The following is a 24,961-nucleotide window of genomic DNA, read 5'->3' as shown; positions in this document are numbered from 1 at the left end:
GTGGATTCTTCTAAGGATAAAGAACAGCAATAGTCCTTTGCAGGTCTGGGAGGGTGTGGCCCTGAGCTGGAGCAGGGCTGACTGCGGAGAGTGTAGGTGCATGGCTGCGAGCGCAAAGTGAAGTATCCAGAGGGAGAACTGTTTCTGGAGACTTTGGATTTGATGTAGGTAATGGTTGTCCTGGTCAGGTCCAAATTGTAATGGTCTGAATGTGGTCCGGAGACAATGTAGGATTGGTTGGTTCAGTAGGCAGGCACTGAGGAAGGAGATGTGGCTGTGGTAATGAGTCTGCTTCAGGACATGGCTCGAGATGACCTGGGGGGTGCAGTGAGAGAGAGAGACTCACTGAGGTCTTTGTAGAAGGAGGAAGAGAACCTCTTCAATGTGCGCATCCTTGGAAAAGGCTTCTTGTACGTTTATAACCGACTAGGAGAAAGGGAGGACTGCAGACGCTGGACATCAGAGTTGAAGCATGTGGTGCTGGAAAAGCACAGTTGGTCAAGCAGCATCCAAGGAGCAGGAGAGTCGATGTTTCAAGCATAAGCTCTTCATCAGGAATGGGGTTGTGGGGGGGAGTGTTGCCCAAGAGGACTGAGAGATTAATAGCATGGGATGGAGCTGGGGAGAAGATAGCTGGGAATGTGATAGGTAGATGAAAGTGGAGAGTGATGGTGATAGGTTGGAGAGGAGGGTGGAGTAGATAGGTAGGAAGGAAGATGTGAATTTTGGGTGGGAGGTAGAACCAGACCCCACTACCAAAGATATATTTCCCTCCACATCCCTATCTGTTTTCCAGAGAGACCATTCCTTCCGCGATTCTCTTGTTAGGTCCACACCCCCACCAACCTACCCCCGACCCCTGGCACCTTTCCCTGCCACTGCAAGAAGTGCAAAGCCTGCACCCACAAACCACCCCCCCCCAAATTCCATCCAAGGATCCAAAGAAACCTGCCACATCTGACAGTACATCTGACCTGTACTTCCACACACATTATTTCCTGTGTCTGGTGCTCTCAATGTGGAAGACGGGGTGCCAACTTGTGGAATGTTTCTGAGAAAATCATTGGGATACACGCACTAACCAACTCTACCATCTTGTGGCCAAACCCTGTAACTCCCCCTCCCATTCCACCAAGGACACGCAAATCCTGGGCCTCCTCTACCACCAAACTCTAGCCACCCAATGCCTGGAGGAAGAATGCCTCATCTTCCACCTTAGGACCCTCCAATCACATGGGATCAATGTGGATTTCACCAGTTTCCCCATTACCCTTCCCCCCCATTTTATCCATACCTTCCAACTCGGCACCTCCCTCTTGACCTGTCCATCTTCCTTCCCACCTATCAGCTCCACCCTCCTCTCTGACCTATCACCTTCATCCCCACCTTCATCTACCTATCGCATTCCCAGCTACCTTCCTCCCTGCCCCACCCCCATCCCATTTATCTCTCAGCCCCTTTTGGCCACCCCACCGCCATCCCCATTCCTGATGAAGTGCTTGTGCTCGAAACACCAACTCCCCTGCTCCACAGATGCTGCCTGACTGGCTGCACTTTTCCAGCACCACACTCCTCGGCTCTCATCAATTAATCAATGCAACTTAAAAATAAGTAAAAGAAAAATGAAACATAATGTTTCCCTTGCATCAAAAATTAGTGGGTATTTGTGGAATTATAGAGTGTCAATATTGACTGGAAGGAATTATCAGAGGGCAGGGATGATTTTCTCCATGTACATTTAGTGCTCAAGAGGCTCAAATGTGGTCATGGTGTGGTGTTATGCTGCAATAGCCATTTAGTCTGCCTTTACCATAAAGCACCATCTTGTTAATTGGACGAAAGCATGCACGATAAACCACTGCCAGAAAGAGTTGTGTGCTGACTGATATTCAGCTCCTGTTTATTACCGGAGCTGATCATGACACTGACCACCACAAGCAGCTGACTGAATAAATACAAGCCCCTTAGATGTGTATCAAAGACTGCCTTTGACTTACTGCAATAGGACCCATTGCAGTAAAGGCTATCTCCCTTGGCTCGAGTGACGCCAGCTCTATCCAAAAACAGAAAGAACTGCAGAGACAAAAATAGAAATTACTCAAAAAGGTCAGCTTTTTCAGTTCTGGCAGCATCTGTGGAGAGAAATCAGAGTTAACATTTTGGTTCAAGTGACCCTTCTTCAGAAGGGCAGGACAATCTTCCTGGATTTGTGTCTGCACAAAATGGCAGTGCAAGACAGAAATTATGTGAGCCTGGTAGCTCTGGCTGAGGAGGTTGTGAGCACTATGACATTGAATGAAGAGCACTGAAGGGCATTTTGGTCCTGGAGACATGTCCCTTGACCTCCTGATGTCCTTATTGCAGAATTACAACGATAGTTGCCAGAGCAACACAAGGTGCAATTTGAAGTGCAGATTCCTTGAAGTGGACCAGAGATGTCTCATGAGGCTTCTTAGAGGTTAACACATCAGATACCAATGTCCATGTACAAGGTGTGCATTGGCTGGTGCCCATGGTACATATCCTGAGACCTTATTGCCTGATATCCAATGAGGAGATCCTTCAGACAAAAGAGCACACTGAAGCTACCAGGTATCTGCTCTGAGTTCCATGTCGAGATTTCTCAATGTCCACCTTGTCCAGTGGGTTCTGTGACATACAAATCTGAATATTAATGAGGTGAGTTAGAACATAGAAAAGTACAGCACAAAACAGCCTTTTGGTCCACGATTAATCCTGATTAGATTAGATTACTTACAGTGTGGAAACAGGCCCTTCAGCCCAACAAGTCCACACCGACCTGCCGAAGCGTAACCCACCCAGACCCATTCCCTTACATTTCACCCCTTCACCTAACACTATGGGTAATTTAGCATGGCCAATTCATCTAACCTGCATGTTTTTGGAGTGTGGGAGGAAACCAGAGCACCCGGAGGAAACCCACGCAGACACTGAGAGAATGTGCAAACTCCACACAGACAATTGCTTGAGGCAGGAATTGAACCTGGGTCTCTAGCACTGTGAGGCAACAGTGCTAACCAGTGTGCCACCGTGCTGTGATGTAAAATACAATAACTTAACCTACACACCCCTCAATTCACTGCACTCCATGTGCAATTCCAGCGGTCATTTAAATGTCCCTAATGACTTTGCTTTCACCACCACTGGCAACTCATTCCATGCATTCACAACTCTCTGCATAACGAACCTTCCTCTGGCATCCCCTCTATACCTTTCTCCTAATATTTTAAAATTATGACCCCTCTGCCAGTCAATCCTGCCCTGGTGAAAAGTCTCTGGCTATTGGCTGTATCTATGCCTCTCATTACCTTGTACACCTCGATCAGTTCACCTCTCTTGCTCCTTCTCTTCAGAGAGAAAAGTCCGAGCTTAGTCAATCTTTCTTCATAAAGCAAGCCCTCTAGTCCAGGCAGCAGCCTGGTAAACCTTCTTTGCACCCTCTCCAAAGCCTCTGTATCTTTCCTATAGTAGAACGACCAGAACTGGATACAATATTCCAAATGTGGTCTCACCAGGGACTTATAGAGCTGTAGCAAAACCTCACAGCTCTAAAACTCAATCCCCCTGTTAATGAAATCCAAAATACCATATGCTTTCTTAACAACCCTATCCACTTGGGTGGCAACTTTAAGGGATCTATATACTTGAAAAACAAGATCCCTCTATTCTTCAACACTGCCAAGAATCCTGTCTTTAATCTTATATTCAGCATTCAAATTTGACCTTCCAAAATACATCACTTCACATTTATCCAGGTTGAACTCCATCTGCCATTTCTCAGCCCAGCTCTGCATTTTGTCTATGTTGTACTGCAGCCTGCAATAACCCTTGATACTATCAATGGCACCTCCAACCTTTGTGTCATCTGCAAATTTACTAACCCACTCTTCAACCTCCTCATCCAACTCATTTATAAAAACTACAAAAAGCAGAGGCCCAAGATCAGAGTCCTGCAGGACACCACTCAACACTGACCTCCAGGCAGAATACTTTCCATGTACAACCACTCTCTGCCTTCTGTCAGTCAACCAATTCTGAAAATTGAAAGTTGGACTGTCAATAAGGAATAGAACAAGCTAGAATCCCCTTCAATTAGCACTTTGCTGAAGGAAGAGGATGGCAGGAGGGTGAGAGAGTAGTGTGACAGGTGGAGGATGGGGTAGGGTGCCAGGTGGATGAGAAGATTATGTGGCAGGTGAATCGGGGCCAGTTGGGAGGATAGGATGTGGGGGGCGGGTGAGTGCTCAAGGTATAGAGCTATGGCCTTGGGGGTTGTTGGAACTTGGGTGATTATGAGTCAGATCAGAATGCTATAAATTGGAGATTGGACCTGTAGGTAATCGGGGAGGGGTGTGGTTGTTAGGACATGTTGGAAAGACCTGGGAGATTCAGGCTGGAGGTAGATGCTGAATGTTGATGGGGTCATCAGAGAGTGGGAATTGGGGTGGCAGTTAAGGTTGGGTTGGGGGCAGGTGGTCAGGTTGGTGGTGTGCTGGTGTGGGCTGGAGTGTTGTTTCTGTCAGGCAAGGAATGATTGGGATAGGTGTTGAGTCAGAGGTCAGGGGTCATCTTTCAGCTTCAGCGTGTGCTGAGTTAGTGAGTTGACTCTGGTTGTGGAAAGTGGCACTGGTTGCGTGTGAGCTATGCAGTGGGAGGTCAGTGTCAGTGATTTGGAAGGGGCATTAATTTTACATTTAGCAAGAAATAGACCAGGTTTAATTCCTCTCACAATTTCTGACAAAATATTGAGGTGAATCAGTCAGAATCCACTGCAGTATCTGAGTCTAACTTCAGCAGATTTCAAATACTGAGTTATTCCCCATTGGAGGGTTCAAATTCCTGGTAGATAGTGCATTGGGATGTCCACATAATCTTAACACCTATCTTCCACAGTATGTCCAGTCGCTGTGCATCTGCAGATTAGAAGATCTGGACCAAGTATTGAATGCAGAATTAGTCTATTTGTCTCAATCAGTTCATGTCCACAATTAAGTGGTTCCAGTCACATTTACCAACCCTGTTCCTAGATTTCTTCAATTTTTTTTCCTTGCTTTATCAGTCTAATCTTATCTTAAATGTTGAAACAGTTTCTGCTTTAATTGCTGATCCTTGTGAATTCCATAGTCTTTGAAATCCCTATGTACAGAGATTTCTCCAGATCTCTGTTACAGAATGTTTTAAAGTTAATTTTGTACCCATTGTTACAATCACCATGCAAACTGATAACTTTAAAAAGATTTGAATTCTGAGCGATTAACGTTAAGCGATTAACGTAACCACTTTATAATTTCAAATTTTAAACCTTTTACTGTAACAAACAAGCTAAAATCAACATTGACTTAAAATCCATAGTGCACACCTAATACACTAATCTAAAAAAAAATTCCTGATTAGTTTCTGAATTTGACCAATAATCCCACACCATAATTACGCATAGTGGCTCACTCTCTCAGGAACTGTAGTCTTTACAATGTTTCGAAGTTGGGTAGAGTATTTGTGATTTGGAAGACAGGGTGTTAAATTTGATGTTTGTAAAGTGATAGTGGGGAAGAATGCGTGGTCCCTTTAAAAGATTTTTTTTCTATCCTTATCGATTTGAAAATCAGTATCTGTGGGCAGCAGCTTGCCAGTTGCAGGTGCTCAACTTGAAACATTTATATCTAAAGGCTATACTGTTAGCAGGCAAAACACCATTTTTACCAAGCAACAGAATTTTTAAAGTTTAGCCAATTAATTTAAACCAGGGACTTGGAGACTAAGGACCAATTAAATTTAAATCTGATGATTTTGACCTAGAACCTAGAACCAGGAGAAAGTGAGGACTGCAGATGCTGGAGATCAGAGTTGAAAAGTGTGGCACAGGAAAAGCAGAGCAGGTCAGGCAACATCTGAGGATCAGGACAATCAACATTTCAGGCATAAGCCCTTCATCAGCCTGACCTGCTGTGCTTTTCCAGTGCCACACTTTTCAACCTAGAACCGGTCCCAATTGTTAAGAAATGAATAGGTCATCACGGCTATAAAGAAGAGGGCATTTGAAAATTGGCAGAGAGCAAACTGCCATCTAAAGAGATTGACTCTCTCAGCTCTCAGAGTAACCATCATCTGACTAAAGATACAGCAGCACTCTTAGCTAATAATCCTGACACCAGAATTCACAGAGAAAGGCATTCCTAATGGAGGAGACATTTCTGAAAGAACATCAATGGACAAGATACAAAAAGGTCTGGAAGACATGGCTGTAATTTTGAGTGACTAAATCTATTGTTTTGTTATATAAGTATTGTATTTATTAGAACAGCATAACATTATAATTTTGTTTTATTTGGGAATAGCTAATAGTTAGAGGGGAATTGTTCAGTTTGTTAATAATTCTGTTAATTTGTTCACTCTTGGAGTTAGATATCTAAATTATTACTTGACAATTGTAGGGTGAGTGAAAGGATTTCATTTCATTTAATCAATCCTTCATGACAGGTTGTGGGGAGGGGGGTGGTGTGAGAGGTAGGTTATACCATGCTTCACACTTCTTTCACAGATTATGAGGTGAGGTGAGGTGCACATCTCTGTATTTCGGTTTCAGATACTGTGGGGGTGGGGGTCGACCTCTGCTTCATAATGTGAGAAACAAAGCTCACACACTGCAATAATTTCAGTCCTATATCCCACAATAACAACAACATATAATCCAAAGTTATTAACAAGGAATATAGTCTTGCACCTTAATAATTCTTTGACTCTTAATATATAATGTCCTCAAAAGTTATTTCCATCAGTCTTCTGAAAATCTCTAAATGTTTTCCAGCAGCGATTTCCAGACTTTCTCCTGACCTTGTCAGGGCAAATCTTCCAGTGTCCTTCAATCTCCCCAGTTTCTATACCTTCAGTGAGAGAACTAGCCTCCATCAGCATTTTGCCTGGTAACTAGGGTGTTTCCCCCTTGCTCTCAACAACAGTAACAGTTTTCCCGTTTGCCTCTTTATCCATTTCTCCTCTCTTTTCGTGGCATATTTTTAATCAGACTGGCTGATGGACTGAAAGTCTATCCATGCAAAGCAAAGTGCTCTATTTTCATCTTTATTTACAGATGTTGAACCTGGCATGTGGATTTTAATAGTACTGATCCTGGGTCTCCTGCACACAGGCTTATCATCAGAGAGAATTAGCAGCAGTTCACATGCCCCTCTTCATTATTCTATTTTACCTTAATTCAGAAAGGCAGTTTAAAACAAACCTTTTATGACATCTACCAGTCAGAACACTTTGGCTTCTCATCTTAATCCAACAATTACTGGCAGTAGTCTGGATTCATCTACCTTGTCAATTATCTGCATTACATCACCTTGAAATCTGTATTTTTGCAAAGAAAACGGAGACAAGAGGCAGAGTTCAATAGTGTCTCAAAAAAAGGGTGGAGGAATGGATTGCTGGATTAACCCTCATCCACTGCTTCTGATGCAGGTAGCACTCCAACCTCATATATTGGCAAGATCAAATTACTGCGGGTGCTGGAATCTATTGGAAACAATAAATGCTGGAGATCACAGCGGGTCAGACAGCATCCATAGTGAGAGAGCAAGTTAACATTTTAATTCTAGGTGACTCTATTATTGGCATGCTTTCTGGTTGGTCTGAGGGCATCCTATTGCAGAAAAGAAGAAATTCACCACCTTTCTGGTGAGTACTTTCTTTTGGAGCTTGAATGGTTTATGTGGGTGCCATTGATGGTATTCTAGACATTGGTAAAGCACGCATTTGTGTAAAATTGGATCATTCTGCCTTGTCACTGACTTGCTGTGGTACAAAAGTGATAAATCTTTACCAAAAACTCTGTACTGTCTGGCAAAAGGCTTTCTTGTTGTGGAATTAGGGGCTGATAAGACAGTGAGCCCTCTGCTGGATTGAAATAAGCCTGGGTGATAGAAGCTGAGCTTGGTGATCAGGCATCTTTGTAATCACAGAAAAAGCACTGTGAACAGAAGAGAATGACTGCAGGTCCTCAATTATCTTTTGTCCAATATGCCCTTCTTCAATACTTTTCCTCACAAAGGCCCTTATGCAGTATATTGTATGTATATTCTGGACATTGGATGATATGTGGTGAGCGTTCTCAGGACTTGTCGTGTGGACATTAGAGGTAAGTGATTTCAGCTCCGATATGGAATTACTTCAAATTACTTTCACAACTGGTCATACACCTGAGGTCACCTAACCAGCAAGCACCAGCTTAAACACCAGGGTCACCCTATTGGTTTTCATGTATGACTACTGCTTAAATCACAAGGCTGAAATGGAACATTATACGTGTGGTCAATTTGTTAAATGGTGTGGCTGTTATATTACACAATGACATATTTATTCAGATTAGTGTAATCCTGCTTCGAGTAATAAATATAGAATAACTGAAAGGCAGGTTAATAGTGGGCACGATATAGACAGACTATGCCTCTACCTATTTGGATTAGTGCTTCTATTCAATATAATCAGACTCTTTTTGAAATGCAGGATGTGGCTGCATGTTTGTGTTTGATTATGAATTAGCAACAAAGGCAATTTAGCTGACTGGATATACTTCAGTGATCATGGGATGTTATCCTTGAACCTAAGCCTGCAGGGTTGCATGCCTCTTGCTATAATTTGATCAGCATCAACAGATTTGCAAATTTGAACGATTAAGTGTGAGTTAAGTAATGCAAATCTGAGCATGGAAATTTGATTCCAATGCTTTATTAATGTGTTGAGTAATAATTTAAATGTGAAAATATTAATAATATAATTGTTGATTAAATCAAATTACTCATGACCTCCAAAGTGGAAACAGGTCATGTGTAAAATAGCTGCAGCCTCCTTAGTGCCGGAGGACAGGTACAGGTATTCATTTTCATGATTTACTTGTAGGGGATTTTTTTTTCCCCTTTGTGACAGAAAACAGAGTAAAACCAGATGCTTTTCTGTTCTTTGATCAGGCTGCTTGTAGACAGCCAGGCTGCCTCCTAGCACTCCTTTAAATGAAGTTTGCCAGCACCAAAATGAGCTGGTCAAACTCAGGAATTACAGTCCTTGCGCCCTGCTGAATAGCTGTCATCATGGTAATAGGAAACTGAGCTGAAATGTACGTTCATTTGAAGGGTAAATATACTATAATAACGGACGCAGTGTTAAATGTCCCTTGTGGTAGTCTTACTCCTCTGAGAACTGGAGACACACTAAAGGAGAGTAGTGCCCTCTACTGGAAGATACATTAAAGCAATTATCACAAGGTTGGGCACTTTACGAAAGGTTCAGGTTTATACCTTACCTGACAAAGCCCAACATCACTAGGTGTAAACAACGTTTCAGGGTGAAAAAATTGGCCTCCATTCAAATGTTTAGTTTGTTTCACTCCATGTTTATTCAGTCTCTCCACTCAAACAATGAGAGCAATAAAATGACCTTTCCCAATTAGGAGATCAACAACAGTCTGACAGCACACAATTTTTAAATAAAATCTCCTGTGGCTTTCAGCTACCAGCGACATTGTTTAATCTGATATCACATAGAACAACTCATAGTTTACAAATAATCTTTAAAGTAATAAAACATTCCAAGGTATGTCGATTACAATACATTGATGGAGGATTTTGACAATAGCATACAATAGCTGATGACTTAACCAGAAGAAAGCATCACTTCTGTCTTCTTGTGCTTTCCCATTTCTTACATGAAGTTCAAAAATCTAGACTAGTGCATAGGAGGTATGTTAGGTAAAACATTAAGCCAACACTCCATTTGGATTGACAGCTGGATGTGAAAGATTCCATGGGTCTACTTGAGGGCTCTCATGATTTGGGTTAGTGTCTCTACCTCTGCATCAGGAGGCCTAAGTTCAAGACTCACTTGCTTCAAGGGTGTGTAATAACACCTCTGACCAGATTAATTCAAAACTATCTTCATAAAATGCAATTTCGATACATGAATTCTTGTCACAAAAAATTAAACTTAAAATAAAAATGCCGATGTCAAGCTCAGGAGACATATGTTGTTCTATAGCAGGGAACTTTTCAGTTGTGATACCCATCACCAGCTGGCAATGTTAAAGAGCCTCCTGGTTAAACAGTAAAATTCAGCTTCAGCCCAAACTTTCTGAACCAATTCCATTGCTACTAACATTGACAATAATGCTAAAGGTGTTTTTAAATTTAACTTTCACTTGTAATCATTTCACATTACATTACATGTTTTACTTTATTAATGTGTCATCATTATTTGTTGAGACTAGCTTAGTCAGAGGATCAATGTACTTGGCAGGATTGTATTGTTGCTTAAAAGAGAGTTAAAGGCATTAATTTATTGTGGAAGAAAAAGAGTATGAGGTGGAATTTTATAGTGTTCGGAATGATATAGGTTACAATGAGATTTGTGGTAGAATGAAAAGTTTGGTAAGGACAGGAGCTGGGCCCATCCTCCAGGTTACATAGATCGAGCTGACAATTGTGAAGGGGGGCCAACTGTGTAATTAAGATGATTCTAGGTAATGCATGGATGGGAAGGTGGTCATGTGATAGCAGGGTTTTGTCCACAGGCATGTGCAGTCTGACAGGTGAGGGACAATAAATGGCCTCAATAGGTACGGATGCCTGATATGTCAGGAGCTGAGAAGGGAAGGTGAGCAGAACCAGGGTCAGTGGACAGAATAGGTGGGGACCTGAATGTGTAAAGTCTCTGAGGTTAACAGGAAGGGCTGTCAGAAAGAGAATCTCCATGTGCAGTGCCTCACTGACATGTAGAGGTGCAAGGGGATGCAAGACCTTCCAATGTGAGGCCCTTTAAAGGGAAACAACGTTACATACAAACAGGACAGGACCCAACCTGTAGGGTTCCTAATCTCTTACCATCTGGGCACTGGCCACCAATGTGTCATTATCTTTACTGGTGGGTGGGCCACAGGCAGCCCTGCTGATGCTTCCTCCGTGACATCTATACTCCCATCCTCAGAGGTCAAGGAGGTGATTTCCAGCATAACTGGCCATTTCCCTGCAGTGGTAGTGGTGGTTGTGCCACCTGATCTTGAAGACAACAGAGAGTGAAAGCGTCACAGCCAGTGGTTAGAAGTGATCTGTAATGAATGACACTGAATGATTATGGCGAGAGTTGCAGTGGATTGAAAAATGGTATTACTCAGTTGGTGAGACATAGATGTCTTGGCAGGTATATCCCAACCTTCTTCTGCTAGCCATTACTCCATACCTTTGAGATGACACTGACCCAGTACTGACTTTGGACCAGACTATCAGGGTCTGGTGTCATGCCCTCCTCTATTCATCCTCCAGGAGTGGACTCCTTTACTTTGCACCCCCCATCAATCAGTATATCAGTATTCCAGGTCCCTGTCAGAGAACTGTGGCACCATTTTTTCCTCCAACATATTCAGTTTCTGTCCTTGACTGAGTAGGGCAACTTCCTGCTTGGAAGTGCTCCTCCAGGTGCATAGTTGCCTTTTAGTTGTGGTGCAGATGGTGGTCTTTTGGCAAATATCACCATAGCCCATGTCACTCAAACCTCTAATATTCCACTCAATGATTCTGATTTTGAAGGGGTCTTTGTGGAGTCAGCAAGCTTTGGAAATGTGGAGAGCAGGGTGATGTGAAATCTCAAATGTTTAAGGGTGGATGGAGATGCAGAGATGAAGTCAGCTACATGTTTGCAGCATGTCAGCCATTTCTTGATCCAATGATGAGTCCCTTTTTAATTTATTTGCATGCCTTGAATAGTCATAAGTTTAAAACTTTATAAAATTGTGTCCTATCTTCACAATGAAGTCAGCAGCACATGAGAATGTCATTGCATTTTCATGTGGGTTCTTTGAGTATTTATGTAAGCTCAGGCCAGACTTCACAGTAATTGTTAAGCTATGTTTTTGATTCATTGCACATAATGGTAAGGTTACAGATCGGAATGCTCTGAGCTGCAGAACATTACCACATGACTACTGAGGCCACCATAACATCTGAGTCACCTCAGAGGCTCCTGGAAAGAAAGCAAGTCAGCTATGATGGGAGATGACAGTGGAATGCACAGGCAGTTACTATTGGTGCAGGTAAGGACTTCTCTTGAGTGAAAGTGATTAGACAGCATAGTGAACCAGAAGGGTTAGTTGTGTCAAGGTTTGTGGTTAAGACATTGCAGGCAATATTGAAAGATAGGGGTTGAGCCTTGTTGTAAGGTGAATGCAGCAGTACAGATGGAGTGAGTGTATGGTATTGGAGAAAAGGTGGTGACAGTTATGCTGGTGGTGTGAGGAATTGACCTTCTTCCTACATTGCTGGCCACTTATCCACGTCACTGAGGCACTGCTGTCCCAGGTAGAGGCTTTGGCCCAGGTTGACATAATCTAATGTGGTGAAAACGTACCAAGGCTGGGGGATCTTCAATATACACCACCAACAACAGCACAACTGATCGAGCTGGTTGGGTCCTAAAGGAAATATTTGCTATACTGGGTCTGCAGCAGATGGTGAGGGAACCAACCAAAGACATACCTGGCCTCATCCTGACCAATCTGCCAGCTGCAGATGTATCTGTCCATAACTGTATGACCGTCACACAGGCCTTTTGGAGATGAAGGTCAGCAAGTCAGGCAGCATCCGAGGAGCAGGAGAATCGACATTTCGGACATAAGCCCTTCATCAAATTCCTGATGAAGGTCTGATGCCCGAAACATCGATTCTCCTACTCCTCAGATGCTGCCTGACCTGCTGCACTTTTCCAGCACCACACTCTCAACTCTGATCTCCAGGATCTTCAGTCTTCACTTTCTTCTTTTGAAGATAAAGTCCCATTTTCGCATTGAGAATACCCTCCGACCTGTTGTGTGGCACAATGACCATGTTAAATGGGAGAGAGTTCAAACAGGTCTAGCAACTCAAGACTCGGCATCCATTAAGCACTGTGGGCCATCAGCAGCAGCAGAACTGTACTCCAGCACAATCTGTAACTTTGTGGCCTTCATATCCCCAATCTACCATTATCATTAAACCAGGGAATCAACCCTGGTTCAATGGTGAGTGCAGAAGGACAAGCCAGAGCAGCACCAGGCATACATGAAGATGAGGCGTCAACTTGATGAAGCCACCAAAAGAGTACTTGTAAGCCGAACAGTGCAAGCAGCAAGTGTAGACAGTGCTAAACAATTTCACAACCAATAGATCTGATCTAAGTTCTGTAATCCTGCCACAACCAGTCATGGATGATTAAACAACTCACAACAGTTGTTTCACAAATATCCCCAGTGGTGCTGATGGGGGGGTTGGGCAGCACATTCGTACAAAAGATAGAGCTGAATCATTTTCAACAATCTTCACCCAGAAAGTGCTGAGTGGATGATCCATCTTGGACTTCTCCGGTGGTCTCTAGCATTACAGATACCAGAGTTCAACCAATTCACTTCACTCCACATGATATCAAGCAATGGTTTGGTGCACTGAATATGCAAAGGCTATGGACCTTGATAATGTGCAAGCAATAGAAGATCTGTGCTCCAGAACTTTCCATATCCTTAACCAAGCTGGTCCAGTGGAGTTACAACATTGGCATCTTCCCAGCAATGTGGAAAATTGTATGATATGTCCTGTATACAAACCCAACCTGGCCAATCACTGCCCTATCAGTCTGCTCTTGATCATCAGTGAAGTGATCGAAGGTGTTATAAATAGTGTTATCAAGAAGTACCTGCTCAGCAATAACCTGCTCAATGATGCCCAGTTGGGTTTCATTACGGCCCTCAGCTCCTGACCTTATTCCAGCCTTTGTTCAAACATGGACAAAAGAGCTGAATTCCAGAGGTGAACTGAGATTGACTCCTTTGACATCAAGGCTGCATTCAATTGAATATGGTGTCAAGGACTTTTGCAAAAGCTGGAATCAAAGGTATCAGGGAGTGAAATTTCTGCTGATTGGAGTAAGACCTCACACATAGGAAGATGGATTTTGTTGTTGGAGGTCAGTCTCCTCAGGTCCAGAACACCTCTGCAGGAGTGCCTCAGAGAACCTGGGTCCAACCATCTTCAGCTGTTTCATCAATGATCTTCCCTCCATCATAAGGTTAGAAGTGGGGCTTTTCATCCATTCATGACTCTTCAGAGTCCAAACTGGACAACATCCAGTCTTGGGCTGATGGTTAACAAGTTTAATTCTTGCCTCACAAATGCCAGACAATGATCATCTCCCATATGAGACAATCTAACCACCAGCCCTTGACATTCAATTGTGTTAACATCGCTAAATCCCCCATTATCAACATCCTAGAGGTTACCACTGACTTGAAACTCAATAGAACATATAATTGCAGTGGCTACAAAAACAGGCTGGAGGCTAGGAATATTGAAGTGAGCAACTCACCTTCTTACTCCCCAAAACCTGTCCACCATCTACAAGACACAAGACAGGAGCGTGATAGAATACTCCACACTTGCCTGGATGGGTGTATCTCCAACAATATTCAACATATTTGACTCTATTCAGGACAAAGCAGTCTGCTTGATTGGCAACACATCCACAAACATCCACCTCCAACACTAAGATGTACTGCAGCGTTTCAGCCAAAATCCTTAGACAGTGCCTTCCAAACCCACGATCACTTCCATCTGGAAGGACAAGAATAGCATATATGTGGGAATACTACCATCTGCAACATCCCCTGCAAGCCACTCACATCTACCAAAAAGGCAATAAGACCATAAGAGCATCACATGTATAAGCAGATATAGGCCATTCAGCCCATTGAGTCAGCTCTCCCATTCAATGAGATCAGCTGAACTGATCATCTTCAACTCCACTTTCCTGTCTTTTACCATAACCTTTGATTTCCTTACTGATTAAATATTTGTCTATCCCCGTTTTGTATATTTTGTTTCAATTATCAAATGTACTTTAAATGGTTTCAATGGGGAGGCAGAAATGATCACACAAATGATCCTTCTCCATCCCATTGGACATTGCTGGTGCCAAGATGGGATCTTGTAACTGACAAACCAGTGATGTCAATATTTGTGAGTCTGCCATGCCACATACATTTCTAACCCTGTAGTGTCAGCATTGTTTATCCTTTGTTGCAGACAGATGTCTTACTACCCATATGAAGTTGTAATGAGGCAACATTTAGATTAGATGAAAGCAGAAAACATTGTAGATGCATAGAATGTTTGAAAATAATTCTGATGGTGAATCACAACAAAAAATGTCAACCTACTTTTTTGTAGAAATTTAGATTTTAATGAAACTACTGGATAACTGCAAAAAAGTTTTTTTATTCAGATTTCCTTAACTTGGAGATCTTCTTTCATCACAAGTTTTTGAGGCCATTAAATGTACATGCAGAATTATGAAAACAAGTTCACTGACATTGAGTGGGAACATTGCTGATCTTATCATCCTCAGCACTATTTTTCTGACGTTTCCCCATAACCTTTAATTCCTTTACTGAATAAGAGTCTATTTCAGCCTTGAGTATAATTAATGATCCAGCCACTATAACCTTCTGTGATAAAGAATTCCACAAATTTACTACCCTTTCAGGAAAAATAAATCCTGCTCATCCATGTCCTAACCAGGCAACCCCTTAATCCGAGATTCTGCTCTCTGATCCTGGACTGTTTCACAAGAATAAATAACCCTTCAGCTTCCACACTGGAAAAAGCCCCCGATAATCTTGTCTGTTTCAATAAAGTAGCCTCTAATTCTTTAAAACATCAATGAGTACAGGCACAGCCTACTCAACTTCTTCTCATAAGAAAATCCCTCTATATGTTGTGGTCAACTTAGTGAACTTTCCCTGGACTTTTTTAATGCTAATATATCTTTCTATAGATAATAGGACCAAAAGTGTTCACAATATTGGATCATAACCTAGCTAGTTTGTGTATAATTTCAGCAAGATCTCCCTACTTTTATATTCTATTTTCTTTTGAAATAAAGGCCAATGTTCCCATTGTTATCCTTATTACCTGCTGAATTGATATGTTCTCTTTTTGTGATTTATTCAATAGGACTCCAAAATTTCTATTTGCTGCATATTTCTGCTATCTTTCTCCATTTATGTAATATCCATCTCCTCTCTTCTTCCTGCCAAAGTGTATAACGTCAGATTTTCCAACATTGTATTCCACTTGCCAAGATTTTGTTTACTTGCTTAAACAGTCTATTCCCTCTGCAGACTCTGTCATCTTCACCACTTATGTTCCCACCTATTTTTACATAATTAGCAAACTTGACAATGGTACATTCATTTCCCTCATCCAAGTCAATCATACATATTGTAAATAACTGTGACCCCAGCACTGATCTCTATGACACCACTAGTTACAGGTCAGTGTCTAAATTGCCACCCTTTATCCAACCCTCTGTCTTTTATTAGTTTGCCAGTCCTCAATCCATATTAATTTATTACCCCAAAAACATAAGCTCTTATCCTATTCAGTAGCCTGATGTGGTGTTTTCTTAAATTTCTGCTCAAAAACCAATTGCTCTGCATCCACTGCATCCCATTGATTTATCCTGTTCGCTACACCTTCAAATAAAGAGCTATTATTTTTTCAGTTTAACCATTTATTCCCCTTTGATTCTACTGCTGCTGTTTTCTATATTTGTACATTTTATATCTTCCTGTATGACTCTGAATATTGCTATCCAAATAGTTGCCCTATGACACAGCCTTATCCTTTTGCTTTGTGAACCTACATTTCCCCTCTCCCAAAACCTTCACCCACCCCCTAATTAGTTTAAAGTCTTCTCTACTGGCCAATTAATTTGATTTGCCAAGGGCATTGGATCTGGCACCGTTCAAGTGAAGCCTGTCCTACCTGAACAGCTCAATAATACCCCAGTTCTGGTGCCAAAATCCCATGAATTAAAACCTATTACACGTACAACAAATCTTTGAGCCATGGGTTTAACTCTTTGACATCATTTACTTTATGCCAGCTTGCCTGTGGTTCGGGTAGTAATTCTGAGATAATTACCTTGGAGGTTATGTTTCTTAATCTAGCTCCTAACTGTTCATATTCTTTCAGTAGAACCTCTTTTCCAGTCCAATCAATACCATTTGTACCAACATGGATGACAACAATCAGAGCACTCCCCTTCCCTTCAAGATCTACTCCAGCCCCAAGGAGATAGCCTTAACCTTTGTACAAGGTAGGGCTCTCATAGCTGCAGAGAACTCTATCTACCCCCTAAAGATACTGTCTTGTAAAACCGCCACATTCCAATTTCTGCCCCCTACTTCATTGGGCCCCTGTACTGTGTTGTCATGGTCAGTTCACTCACTCTCCATGCAATTCCCTCTCTCATCTGTCCAGCTTTCAAAATTCTCACAACTGTTGAACAATTTTGCAAGGTTTGTGAAGGTTTGTAGCTCAAATTGTTGAACAATTTACAAAGGCTGAAGCTTCTCCTTGTATCCCTATAACTGCCTCATCTGTAGTTACACCCACCTGTTCCTGATCATAGACCAAATTTATCTCGATTGAGCAGTGTGACCTTCTCCTGGAGCAAGGCATGCAGGTAGCTTTCCTCTTCCCTAATGTGATGCCATGTCTGTATCATCGACTCCAGCTCCTCAACCTAAATCTGAAATTCCTTCAGCTGCAAACATTTACTGCAGACGTTTTCACTCTGGATGACCTTGGTGTCCAGCAGCTTCCACACCCTATACCAGCAATACATCAGCCATCCTGACATCACTGTCATATCTGATAGCTTCTTCAGCAGTTCAAATGTCCCAGACAAAGTGAAATGGAAAACAGTCTTTCAGGACCCAGCATAACTTTAGAAGAATAAAGCCACAGTCTATATGATCCAAAGCAATTTGAAAACTGTGCTGATTAAAGAAAGGACATAAGAAATAGGAGCAGGATTAGGTCAAATGCCACTTCAAACTTGCTGCACTGTCCAGAATGATCATAGCTGATCCCAGTTCTCAATTCCATTTTCTGCTCAGTCCTCATTTCACTTAATTTGTTTTTTTTAAGTATCCAAAAATCTGTTGATCTCAATCTTGAATAGACTGAGGGCAAAAAGAAAATTGAGGAAATCAATGCCCGCTAGGGCAGAGAATTCTAAAGAGTTACATTACTCTGAATGAAGAAATTTCTTTTCACCCCACTTCTACATTCTCATCCTGGAATTCTGGCTCATAATTTTAAACTTGCTGCATTTTATAACTTGCAATGAGATTACCTCTATCACTATTATTTTCAGCCATCCATGAAATCATTAATAACCAAGCTGTCATGGGTTAAACACATTATCCTTCCAAAGAAATAATGTATAAATTTGCTTCTTCATTGGACTATCACAGATCCATCAATGGAAGTATATTTTTGTTTAAGTATTCATGTAGGAAATAAAGGTTCCCTGTGTAGCATGGTGTTTGGTTCCTCCATGGTTTCAGAAAACAGGCATGGCCAAGCCTGCAAAGTTTTAATTTGGGTTAGCTGTACTACTTTGGATTTAACCTATTTACCAACTTAAAAATATTTCTGTGCTTCCAGTATAAAATTAAGTGAAGCAGTTGTTATTAATGTTCATTTTGATTTGACTATTTTAAATGTTTTCCAGCGGACATACAAAGAGAGAAACCACGTCAAAAAGAAAAGCAGCTAGAAAGTTTAATCATCCATATTATGATAACAAATATTACTCTTTTTTTACTAACAGGCTTGGAGACAGTGAACTGAGACATTAATATCACCTTAAATTCAAAAATAACCCTATTCTGTCTGACGGCTTGTCCAAAAGTAAGAGACAAAAAAAAATTCAGACGCTGGAATCCAAGGTGGACAAGCAGGAAGCTGGAAGGACACAACAGAACAGGCGGTACCAGGAGGCAGAGAACATTTTATGTGTAACTCTTCTGTCCAAAAGTAAGTTGTGAATGGCATAGAACTTACTCCAATTTAGCGTTAGTCACCCTGTTCAGCTATCACCAGAAACATCACACCCTTGTTCCTGATCAGTATTATTAGTTCCATCTCCATAAATATCACCAGGTTCCAAAACCAGCAGCACAGATTTACAAGCTGAACTTCTTCAAAGCTTCCCTTTCCAAACATTCAAATTCCTCCAAATGAACACAATGCTGCTGCTCATACATTATTCCACACTCTATTCTACTGTCCCACTACTGGGGCTACATAATCCACATTATCTCCCACTTTCCTTTGCATTGAATTCAAAATCTACATCATAATTTAAAATCCTATTCACACCAATGCTAATCAATAACTCAACAGTTTCCTCACAGGTTGCATGTATCACCTCCTCTTCAAACTTTGACCTTTTCTGTATCGGTCAAAGTTCGAAAAGGAGGTGATACATGCAACGTGTGAGGAAATTGTTGAGTTATTGGTGGCAGTATCCTCAGTCATCTTGAACTCTGTGTAAATTCCTCTCATAGCCCCTTTAAAAGCATTCAAAAAATTGTCATGTCAATCATGCCACCTTCTTTAATTGTCTTCCTGCTTTCTACATGTTGTTCTAATTTTCCTAGCACAAAATTCCTAGGTATCTTATCACACTATGGGCTCTATATAAATCCAGGTTGACATCTAAAGTTTGTAAATCATTCAGCTTTTGGATCCACAGTGTCCCAACCACAGATTAAGTCTATCTCTCGAGCTAACAGAACACTTTTAACACTAATCAATTCACCAATTATTATTTGAATGCGTGAGTAGTGGATGGAATAAAACACAGTCAGAGTCTGATGAGTGGAGAATGGCAATAACACTGGAGGAAATTGTAGTGATAGGGAGATGCAACGACTGAAAATTGAAATCCTCCTGATTGATGAACTGCCTGAGGATGTCCAGTAGGCGTCAAAAGGTCACCAATATGAATTTCCAGAAACACTCAGCAGGTCAGCTAATATCTGTAGAGAGAGAGAAACATCTCAGGCCAATGACCTTTCATCACATGAGGAGGGAAATGGAAAGCAATGACTGTTCCCTGCAGACAGGGCAGCATGAACACATTTCGAGGCAGCAAAAGTTTTACCTTGTACACAACAAAAATTCACAATGGTGCAAATTAAAATATAACTTTTTGTAAAGCAATGGAAAAGGTCTGAATTTGGCCTGTAGTCGTATCTGTCATCTGACTGCAAACATTATAGTTATGCTGGAATAGTTAACCTTAGCTTTACTTTCTCTGTACCAGCAACGAAAGTATAAAAATAATTATAGTGTGAATACAAGCTGAATTGTTCCACTGGAACAAAGCAGAGTGAAGACAGGTTAAGCCTTAATTCTAGATTTGCACACCAGGAGTTTCACATTAGAAAAGTGGTTTTCATAACTCAAGACATCATATTGTTATATGATATATAGTCACTGTTGTAATGTAGGAAACACAACAGGGTTTCTACATAAGTTCACACAAACTGTGATGAAATAAAGACTGGATAATCTGTTTTTTTGTGATACTCATCATGGGATAAAACATTGCCAAGAAAACAGGCAGAACTGTGTCATGGGATCTTTTACATTCACTTGAGCAGGCAGACAGAGACTCAGTTTAAAATCTCATGTAAAAGATAGTAGCTCCAATAGTACAGCACTCCCTTGATGCTGCAGTGGAGTGTCAGTCTAGATTATGTTAGGGGTTGAAACCTATTGACTGAGAATGAAGTCAGGGTTGTGCAGAAAATTACCAACAAACATTACCTTGTTGCTGGGACCATTTTCCTGGAGTGGGATCCAGTTTGGAGCATTATGTGTCTATGAGCATCAGGTGATCAATTAAAATATGTTATAGCCAATAGTAAATTATTACTCAGAACCCCTCAAGGATGTGGGGAACAGGCCAGCTTCCTGAATGCGGCTTCCTACAATAGACTGGATGGCCTCACTACCTGTCTTCCCACAATGATGATCTCACTACTGAGATAATTCACTGAAAGATTTAAAGTTGCTCAGAATTACCGAAGTTGAAAGTTTGTTTTTCTCTCTCTCTCTTAACTGTACATCTGGCTATAACACCTTCCAAATTGAACGGCCTCCTTATTGGCTTGCTATCTTTGACAGCAAGTCTACTGACTTGAACTGGGTGGTGAAGCCACTTACTGACCACTAAATACAGAAAAAATCACTTCTAGGTGACTGTTTACCATATATTGTAGAGTTGAGACCCTCACTGGGAACTGACACATTAATCTCAACTTAGAATCCAGTCCTGAATCTCTGGAATGGGACTTTGAACCCATATGTTTTGATTTAGAAATGAGAATGCTACCACTTAGCTGAGGCTGATACTGAAAGCTAAACTATTTTACATCAATTATAAGTTTGAGATGGATGCATTACTAATGAATTGATAAACTTACAAACCTGAATGTACATCACATCGCAATGAATTATTTTAATATCCCAAATATTGTAGGCTTATTGGAAGGGAATCAAACAGAGCTATTGCTTTCTGTGGAGACTGCTCAAGAAGCAATGGAATAGATCAATTATACGAAGATCAAAGTAAAATGTGCATACCATCGTTTCTTATATTTACCTTCTGCAAGTCTTTTCAGAACAGATCATGTGTTTGTTGATTTTAGTTAATCTTCTGTCTATATCAATATGAATCACTTTACAATGAATGCTTTCAAAGAATTTGTGTAAATTTGTGGCAGCCAGCACAGGAGTTGACTCAATTCAAGTACCATTGCAAATATATTAGAGCTAGGATCTAAAATGAAATAAGATTACAGTAAGGGGTGAGTTAATCGTTATTAACTTAATGGAAACAAAAAAACAATATGAGATTTGTTGAGAAAGGTAAAAGTCTAATTGTTCATTCAATTCTTTTTGATGGTATTTTTCTTTAAAATTATGAATTGCATATTTTGTGAAATGTGATCTAAGCCTACCTTCCATTGTTAAATTTAACTTCTCATGTTAATGATTAAGAAATTCCATTAGAGTTCAGACAAAAACTCTTTACTGTGAAGGTTAGTGTTTTGTTTTGAGTCCTGCTCCATTCCTGAAACACTGAACAGGGAAGTGAAAACACCTAGTCTGCCACTTTCGATTGTCAGGAATGCTTCCTGTTCATTACAAATGGAAAATGCAATGGTCCATTTGATTTATTTTTTTCTATAAAATGAGGTTAACTAACAGATTCCACTTTAATCTTAAAAATAATTGGCATAAAGTTTTTAAGAAACCCATCTTGCTTGTTATTTAAAATCTTTGGCAACGATAAAAAGTTTCACAGAAGGACATTGCATATACAGTTTCTATCTGTGAATGAGCAAAAATAATTAACTGCAGTCATGAAAGTCTTTGCAAAAGGAGTACAGCAGACAATGTGGTAAGGTACACCCTGAAGACTGGAGACTGTAATCTTGTTGTCTTAATTTTGACAATATACAGTGTTTTGTAAAATTCTAAAAATGTGGAATTCTGAACTTTAAATGCAGTTCTGTACAATTTTCAGCTATAGTCAGACTGAAGCTGCCATTTTGACACTGCACCTATACCACACTTGAAATTAACTCAAGAGCTACTTGCAGACAGTATGGTGGCTCAGTGGTTAGCATTGCTGCCTCACTGTACTAGGAACCCAAGTTCAATTCCAACCTTGGGTGATTGTGTGGAGTTTGCACATTCTCTGTGTGGGCATGGTCTGGTTTCCTCCAACAGTCCAAAGATGTGGATTGGCCATGCTAAATTACCCATAGTGTTCAGAGATATGTGGGTTATATGAGAAATATACAAGGATGGGTCGAGACAGGATGCTGTTTTGAGAGGCAGTGTGGATCTGTGGGGACAGATCCTGTAGGGATTTGCTGATACTTAGTCCAATCTGAGCAAGCCCATATATCACACATTCTGAACTCATTGTTATTCAGGTGCCAATCATGTCCATATTAAAAGAGTGCAAAGGAGACAAATTATTGATTACAGATATTCATTTTTGCTTTTTCTCATTGATAAAAAGATAATATTTCCTTGACAGGGCATGTTTCACAAAAGGAGAGTATTACAGCAGTTCCAAATTTAACAGAAGTTCCGATAGTTCTGTAAATTAATCATTTGTTGAAGAAGCATCACATCATTTTACCGCAGACACCACATGCACCAAATATTTAGGGCAATTAGAAATACTGTTTCTTTGACAGTGTTAGTTTTTCATTAACAGTCTCTACATTTCCCAACTCACCTGTGGCAATGAAATTATTTCAGCATACTTGTCTACTCAAAATATGATCAGAATAGCTCCAGGAATGAGTGGAAACCTGAACTTTGCACCATTTATAGGTGTAATTAGAAGGGAGTTTTCCCACTGTATTTTGACCTTAGTTTCAATAGAACACTGTACTTAGTCAAATGTATCTTCAATGTCAAAGACAATTCTCTGGGATTCAGTTCTTGTAAACTGATTTTGATCAGTAGCCAAATAGTTATTGTGGTAATCCATCAATTGTTCCGAAGCAAGTTATTACAGAATGTAATGAATGATGGCTCTATTATTGTTTCTTTTTAAATAATTCACAGAATTGAGCTTTGCTGGCAAAGTTAGCATCTGTTGCCCATCCACTATCATCTTTGAAAAGGTGGTGGAGAACTACTTCTTAATAACTGTAGTCAATCTGATGTAGGTCCACAACAGTGTCGTGAAGGAAGTTCCTGAATTTTAATTAGTATTAGTGAAGGAACACTAATAACAATACCATCACAATTCCCTGTGTGCACATCCCAATGTGCATAAAAGACAGGAGGAATATCAACAAAAAAAGAACAGTGTGACCTTAAAATTGGAGAAAATGTTTATGCAAATTTGTAAGTTCATGCAATGAGTTTGGGTTTAACTTAAGTGTACATGGATGTGGTGACAAACCCAGTCAATGTAAGTTCAACTTTATTCATGCATTAGGTGAGCTGGTGCAATCAATGTCATAAGGAGGCATTAATGAGGGTCTTTTGAAATTGATGTTAATCTTGGTCTGAATTTTTAATTGCACTGCGTTCTCTACACTTGGAAAACAGACCAGGGAACTGAAGGGGGGTGGTTTGAACAGCTGATCAAGAGGGCAATGAAACTTGTCATGGTTCAATCTGAGTAATCTGTTACACTTGCAATCTGAATTTTTGGGGGGAACCTTTAAGACTGAGTCGAGAGAGTGGTTCTGGAAAAGCACAGCCGGTCAGGCAGCATCTGAGGAGCAGGAAAATCAACATTTCAGGCAAAAGCCCTACCTCAGGAATGAGGCTGAGAGCCTCGGGGTGGAGAGATAAATGGGAGGGGGATGGGGATGGGGCTGAGGGGAAGGTAGCTGAGAGTACAATAGGTGGATGGAGGTGGGGGTAAAGGTGACAGGTCATGGGAAGGTGGAGCGGATTAGTGAGAAGGAAGATGGACAGGTAGAACAGGTCATGAGGGCAGTGCTGAGCTGGAAATTTAGAACTGGGATAAGATGGGGAAATGAGGAAACTGGTGACTGAGTACTTTCTTTAATGTGGGTGGATCTTGAAAAGAGACAATGCCCTGATGAAAGCTATCTTGAATGTGATTAACAGCAGATCTGACTAGGTAGATCATCACCGTCAATGTACAGTGATGAGAAGTTGTAGTGGGATCAGCACCTGCAAAAATTGGAGTTGCACGGGAGAGAAGCCAGAGTTGTAGCTACAACCAATATCACAATATTCACAGAAGCATGTTCAAGTTGAAAGAGCAATTCTCTCATAGACTCGGGTAATGTCTGACATCTGGAAGTCTCCCAGATAAAGAACTGCTCTCTGATAATCATGAAATTGAACTACAACTTCTTCCCAGCTGGACCTTTCCATTGCACTGACAGTGATATTTCCAGTATCCTTCCAAGATACTGCTGCACATAAATGCATAATGCAGAATACAGATAAAATATTTAGCAAGTGTGGTAATAAGGTAACCTTTCCAGTAATAC

Source organism: Hemiscyllium ocellatum, chromosome 16 (assembly GCF_020745735.1).
Source record: "Hemiscyllium ocellatum isolate sHemOce1 chromosome 16, sHemOce1.pat.X.cur, whole genome shotgun sequence".
Taxonomy (NCBI): domain Eukaryota; kingdom Metazoa; phylum Chordata; class Chondrichthyes; order Orectolobiformes; family Hemiscylliidae; genus Hemiscyllium; species Hemiscyllium ocellatum.
The sequence above is the reverse complement of the archived record's forward strand: the minus strand, read 5'-3'. Positions refer to the sequence as shown.